At 42.0% G+C, this 7,194-nt stretch overlaps 1 pseudogene; it reads right to left on the reverse strand.

Annotated features, from left to right (window-relative positions):
- Positions 1-245: 245 nt before the first annotated feature.
- LOC131455021 (craniofacial development protein 2-like) lies at positions 246-1,091 on the reverse strand (annotated as a pseudogene).
- Positions 1,092-7,194: the final 6,103 nt, after the last annotated feature.

Raw genomic sequence — 7,194 nt, forward strand, 5'->3', positions numbered from 1 at the left:
GTAGCAGACGGGAAAAAACTGTTCTTGTGGCGTGAGGTTCTGGTCCTGATGGACCGCAGCCTCCTGCCAGAGGGGAGTGACTCAAAAAGTTTCTGACCGGGGTGGGAGGGATCAGCCATATTTCCCAATGCTTTTCAATGTCCTGTGGATACTGATCTGGCAAACCTGCGCTGAGGGCTGCCTGCAGCTGTTGTCAGTAGGTGGTTTCTCCCAGTCGCTCAATGTTTAGCCTTGGAAGGGTCTGTCTATTCTGCTGCCTTCTTTTGTGCATCAGGCGGATAGACATGGTGGAGAGAATGAGGCGGTGGTGAGTCATCATCAGCACAAATCATTGCTCTTGTGTTGAGCACATCGCAGCAGTCTTGGGAGTGCACAATGACATAGTCAATGAGATGCCAGTGTTTAGAGCGGGGATGCATTATAGATGTCTTGAACATGTTCTTCTGATGGAAGAGTGTGTTCGGAGCACTTCATTAATAGCAGTAAGCCATTGGAGTTAGTGTTTCTGACCCCTTCTTTCCCCAGCGTGCCTCTCCATAGATGTAGTTTTGCCCTACTCTGGCGTTAAAGTCTCCAAGAAGGATTAGCTTATCCTCCCTGGGGACTTTGGATAGAATTTTGTTCAGGTCAGCATTGAAGGTTTCCTTGATGAGTGTTGGGGCGTAAGCACTAATAACAGTGGCCATCTGACTGCTTGCAAGCATCAGACGTATGGTCATTAGGTGCTCACTGATGCCCACAGGAATTTCATGAAGGTTGTTGATGAGGCTGTTCTTAATAGCAAAACCCACACCATGGATTTGTGGTTCATCAACAGGCTTTCCTTTCCAGACAAAAGTATAGCCTCCTTTTTCCTCCTTCAGCTGCCCTTCATCAGCTAGACGGTTTTCAGAGAGCTCTGCGATGTCAATTCAGAAACTTTTCAGTTCCCTGGATATGATGGCTGTTCGTCTTCCGGGTCGTTCAGCCACCACACGGTCCTTGGCAGAGAGGGATCTGGATCCAGTGGCATGGCATCCAAGACGACTGGAGATCCTTCTCTGTTGGAGATCTGCTTTCTCAGCCGTTGTGGTGCTTCTCACTGCTGCCATCTTCGGCCTGGTCTGCCGTTGAGGTCTTCACTATTTACCCATAGGGGCAGAGGTTGACAGGCAGCAGGGCATGTCCACTTACTAGTGGGCCTGCATACCACGTCTCTGGGGTCCCCTGCTACTCCGACATCCCGTACAACTTAGCCTGGTACCACGGGGTGCCAGTTACCGTGTGTGGCCGCAAGGAGGCATGTACAAGTTCTTGGCAGTGGAGAGGCTATGTACTGGCAGAGGAGGCTTATGCACTCGGCTCCTCTTTTCGTCCCCTGCAACAGTGGGCTAGCCAGTTTATGTGCAGTGTGTGTGTGTGGATTCTGTGTGGATAGGGCCGTAGTCATTAACGTCATTTTGGTTGAGAAACTTGAGCATACACATATCTGTAATTTGAAGAAATGTTCAAGTCTGACATAGATCTCGGAGACCGGTTTACGAGCTCACTGGTTCTGTGAAGAGTCAAGCCTCCAAACTTTTCTTCAGTCAGAGGTGTGTGTGTTGTGATGAACGACCCTTCTCGACCCTACCTCGATCAGTCTTCCCCACTAAAAAGCGGATTGATCCTCGCCTGTATCGATTGAAGCTCTTCTTCTCTGCTCCTCTACTTGTCTTCCTTTACCCACAAATCCCTCCTTCTTGCATCATCTATCATCAGTTCTTACTTCCCCACTCTTTTCTCACGTTTCTTTTTTGTTTTTAAGTATTTCACTCTCGGCCTCTTCCTGCTGTTGCGCTTTGGTAGTTTTTTCTCTTCTGTCATATTTCTCTACTTCCCCCTTTCCTTATCTATCAGTCTCTTCTCTTGTGTTCTCTCTATCTCTTTCCTAATTTTCTCAGTGCCACCCAAAGTCAAAGGATTGATGATGTGGAGGGAAAAACTCCATTATCACCACAGAGTAAATCAATGATGTGATTTAATGCCAGGTAATGTGAGTAAAAGCAGCTGTGTTTGCAAGATTACAACTTAATTGGGAGTTACAACCTCATCAGTTTCCTGCAATGACTGAATGTCTCGTATGAATTACTGTATCAAAGAACAGCTGCAGTTTCACACCATGAGAATCGAATGCAATAAATAGCAGCGCTGTTGCAGCCTTGATAAAGCTGCTCATCTGTCATGTCTTTATCATGACACTCCATCATTGATGAAGTTGTCAGCAGTGATCATTGCTCACAAGTCAAGCAGGGTAAAACTCAAAACTTCACTTTACAAACAGTTTATTTTAAAAGAAGGCCTCCTGCTCTTGTGCCTGAAACCTGCATTCTCATGAATGGGCATTAGGGGGTGAGAGTACTGGTGTGTATGTACTGTCAGCTTTGGATGTCATGGTCAGCAAACACGTTGAGTTGTCCAACAGCTTCCAATAGAGGTTCCAATAGACACAGAAGTTTCAAAAACCTTTGGTTTAAAACTCTCTGAAAACTGTGAACACTCGACACCTCCACCCTCCTATTTTCCCTACCTTAATTTGCTGCACAACTTCTAAACGCATGATGAACACACATGCATTCAACAAGTCACACACGTCATGACTTATCACCAGCACTTATGAGTATAATAATATTTCAGATTCACCATCAACGACCATCAGTTCTTCTAATTGTCCAATCATGGTGGTTTAATTTGAGTTGATGTGGAGGAAAATCATTACATCCACCGTGGATGACTTCAAAAGCCTGTGTGTTGCATTCACTGTCCTGTCGTATAGGAACCCCCAAACCCCCATTCTAAATAGAAACATGAGTTCAGTCACTCATCAGTTTCTACTTATTATTTATTAGTTATTTTTACTCTTTAATGATCTACTTTTTTCAATGTTTACCTCATAGTTTCACTAGAGCAGTTAAAGTTTTTTTTTTTAACACACTTGAATTTACCATCTTTTACTTTATGTTTCAGTAAAAGAACTTGAAATGATCACGTCAATTGGCGTGACTGAACCTAACCCATATCCGACAATGATTTCTTTATTTTTGGGTCCCAACTGGCTTATTTATTTATTTATTTATTTATTTATTTATTTCATTGACATTTAGATCAGTCATCACATAACATTGCAGTTCACACAATATACATAACCGAAAGGGAAAGGGGGAGAAGCAAAGCTTAACTAGTCCCGCCCCCATTATCATCATATATTTCATCTCCTCATCATCTTTTTTTTTTCTTTTAATGACATTTTGACAAAGAAAAAATGTTTTAGCATCCGGTAGCACTCAGAGATATAGTCTAGCTCTAGACAGTCAACTCAGACTCCATGTGTGTCTGTACATGTGTCCATGATGTTCCATCGCGCCGTCGCACTGTTTCCCACAGTGTCTACAGATTTCTGTCCCTGACCTTTGTCATACTTTCTTTCCGTGTCATTCTGTATCGATTAATAGTCATCTCTACATACTTCTTTTTAAATACACTCAGTTTTGCTGATTTCCTCATCCAGATTGTTCCACTGTCTGACCCCCGTGACCGATACAGTAAAGGATTTTAATGTAGTTCTTACCCTTCTCTGCCTAAACCTCATACCTTATGACCTCATAACCTTATGACCCTATCCATGCACTACTCCATAAAGCCAGACCATAGACCATATATAACATGTTGACATAGTCTATTTGAATGGAAGTTTATTGAAGAATGAACTTCTACTTCTGACTTGATTAATATCGCTCAACATTTTCCTGAGGAGTTAATGTTGCAATCACTCGTTACCCTTCAGTTTACCAGGCTCCTCTCCTGTGGAACCAGCTCCCAATGACAGTTCAGGAGGCAAACACTCTCTCTGTTTTAAAGTTAGACTTAAAACTTTCCTTTTTGATAAAACTTTTAGTTAGAGCGGCTCAGGGAAACCTGGACCAGCTCCTAGTTATGCTGCTATATACCTAGACTGCTGGGGGAATTTCCTGTGGTGCACTCACACTCATGCTCTCACACTCAGGGTATGAATATGACTTTATTATATGTCATTAACCTTGTTTTCTCTCTCCCTAGTTAGTGTCTTTCCTTCCTTTCCTCTCTCTCTTTCTGTGTCCTCATCTTGCAGGTTGCAGGATCCAGATCCAGTTTCGAGGCTACTACTATTATTATCATACATATCATCACCATTATTATTATGCTATAATTTAAGTTGTTATCAGTATATTTTTTGTCAACAATCTCTGCTGCTGCTTTTTTTAAATGACATTGTAGTTCTATAAACATGTCATCACTGACTCAGAGCTGTGCTGTATAAACTTAAAACTTGATACAATTGTGTATCTGCTCCTGGTCTCTCTCTCTCTTCTGTCTCTACCTCAACTCCCTCTTGTCCTTTCTCTCCCCCCTTTCTGTCCCCCACCTCTCCTCTATCCCCCATTTTCCTTTGACCCCAACCGGTCAAGGCAGATGACTGCACATCTTTGAGTCTGGTTCTGTCAGAGATTTCTTTCTGTTAAATGGGAGTTTTTTCTCTCCACTGATGCCTATTTGCTCATTGTATGAATTGTTGGGTTTCTCTGCTCTCCATGATGTTGTCTTTGTACAGTGGCTTGATATAATGTATGTTATGATTTGGCACTATACAAATAAAGTTTAATTTAATTGAATAGTTTCCTCTCTTCTTCAATAAAACATGATGTCAAGTTTGTAAATCATGTTCTATTTAGAGGAAATATGAGTGGACATATATGGACATATATATATATATATATGTATATATACATATATATACATATATATATATATATATATATATATATATATATATATATATATATATATATATATATATACAGTATATGAATATATTATTTCCTTCATGTGATACTGAAATAACACTTCATTTTAACACTGAAGCTAAGTGGAATGAGAACAGCAGTATATCTTGGGCATAACTCGCAGTGTTGTCAAATGAAGGCTGCTTACAGACAAGAATGTCAAGAGGGCAGTGCTAGGCATCTGAAGGGTTTAAGAGTTTTTACCACAGTGCTGGATCTGCCATAACAACTCACAGCTTCAAACTATCATCATCTCGTGTTGGGGCAGAATATGTAAACAGTGTGTTCGGATTGAGATTTACCATGGTAACTGGTAACTGCTGGTAGTAAAGGTGAGGAGGCAGGAATGTCAGCAGGCATGTTCGTCCTTTGTAAATATGTGTGTGACTGACAGCAGCAGATGGTAGATGGTGATCCCCTGCAGTGGATCTCTAGTGATCTCTATGGTCACTAATTAACACTGGACACAGTCAGCCATTATTAGTGAGAGATGATCGAAATATGTTAGGTGAAATTTATGGTTCAGTCAGAAGAGACCGTGAATGAGGCTGCAGTGCCTTAGATCAGACTCTATTTCTCTTTAGATATGAATGATCCACTGGTCAGATGAGACTGTATAAGTGCAGGGGAGTGAGTAGCATTTTCTGTGACATCAGTGCAGGTTTCTAATGAAGGGGGCCTCCACAGCATTTCTAATTAGGCAAATGTTTCCAATACTGAGCTGTGTCAGAATCTAGAAATAGAATCAAGTCTATGTTTTACAAGTTCAAAGTAAGTCTCAAGTCTCTTTAATGAAGTCCTAAGCCTTGACCTTTGAGTTTTGAGTCCTGGTTGATTTCCTTCTCGAAAATAGGCCAGTGATTAGCGATGCAACAGTTTTTTTGCATGCTAATGAGACGAAAAACATTTGAAATGAACATATGACATAAAGAGGTGTAAATGGGCATTTTAAGTTAGATGTGTAATCGTGAGCCGAATTGACTGTTTATACATTTCTGCCCAATGCTGTGGGCTTTTCATCAAATACACAATATAGTCTGCATTTACACAATACAGTTTCATAAGTAAAATTTTAAAGCAAATACCAGCATTCAGCTATAGATGCTTAACCAATGTTTCAAAGTTCTGAAAGGTGAACTAGTTTGTTGTTGACATTAATCATGACAGTGAAAATTTAATATGACATGGAAAAATTTGCACTTTCAGATAAACTGGAGATCATATGATCTCTGTCTACGGTCTTGTATTAAATCCATGTGTTCTGACACTGTAAATACGTCATAAGTAAATTTCTCATGAGTTAAGAGACGCATATCCTGCACTCAGAGCAGCTTGGCTGCAGAGTCGGTGTTTGACAGGAGACACAACAACGTGAAGAAAGCCAAAAAATCTGATTGTATTTGGGGAGATGCCTCAGCTGAGATGTAAACCATAAACACAACTATTTCCACTCATGTGGATGCGTCACTCCTGTGGCCGCTGCATCTGGGTCTCAGTCCAGCTTCAGAGCCACCTGGACTTTGAACCTGTGACCCACTGAGGGAAAAAGGTTAGAGTACACTGCCACCCCCACAGATCCGCCGGGCCCCCTGCCAATCCCACCATCATACCTTCCCACACTTCCCACTGCATCCCTGCTCCCTTTTTACTACACACAAGGCAAGACTTCAGCTTGTCTTCAGAGGGAAATTGTCTTATTCTTCTGTTTTCCTGAAACAAACTTCACTGCTTGTAGCACAGGAAATCTTTTTTTTCTTTCTTTCCTCAAACAGCAACCACAGAGAATACTGTTTGCATACAAAGTAGCATTCAGCGTTCATATTCTGGGTGTGTGAACTGCATGTGCTTCTTGGGAATGGGAGGGGTCGATAGAAAAATACTGCACATGCCCACACTGCGCTGCACTGACTTGAATACATTTGTACAATGAGAACTCAGACACAAGAGTGACCGAAGCTCAGCGCGCAGGTCATGCAGCAGCCGCAGCCTGATAACAGCTCCAAGCGCACCTGACCTCCGCGTGAATGAGGCGAGGACAAAAGTCATGCAAAGTGCGCGAAAGCAGGAATCCATTGTGGCGTCTTGGAGCATATGAAAGGTTTTGAGTGGAACTCTCAAGGTTTTGTGTGCAACTGTGTTGCGGCGGGGGGTCCTCTGTCCAATTATGCTTAGGGCCCCCAAAAGCTTAGCAGTGGCTCTGAGTGTGTCTGCTACAAATGGAATGCATCATGAGACATGGGCACTAAAAAGATGGCTGCCAGTGAGACACATGGAAAAATTAACAAAAAGCTCAAAAAATAAATCATTGCATGCTCAAGTAAGAACATCTTCACTTCTTCGTCTAAACAGTGACGTT

The sequence above is a fragment of the Solea solea genome, chromosome 2 (genome assembly GCF_958295425.1).
Source record: "Solea solea chromosome 2, fSolSol10.1, whole genome shotgun sequence".
In the NCBI taxonomy this organism is placed as follows: domain Eukaryota; kingdom Metazoa; phylum Chordata; class Actinopteri; order Pleuronectiformes; family Soleidae; genus Solea; species Solea solea.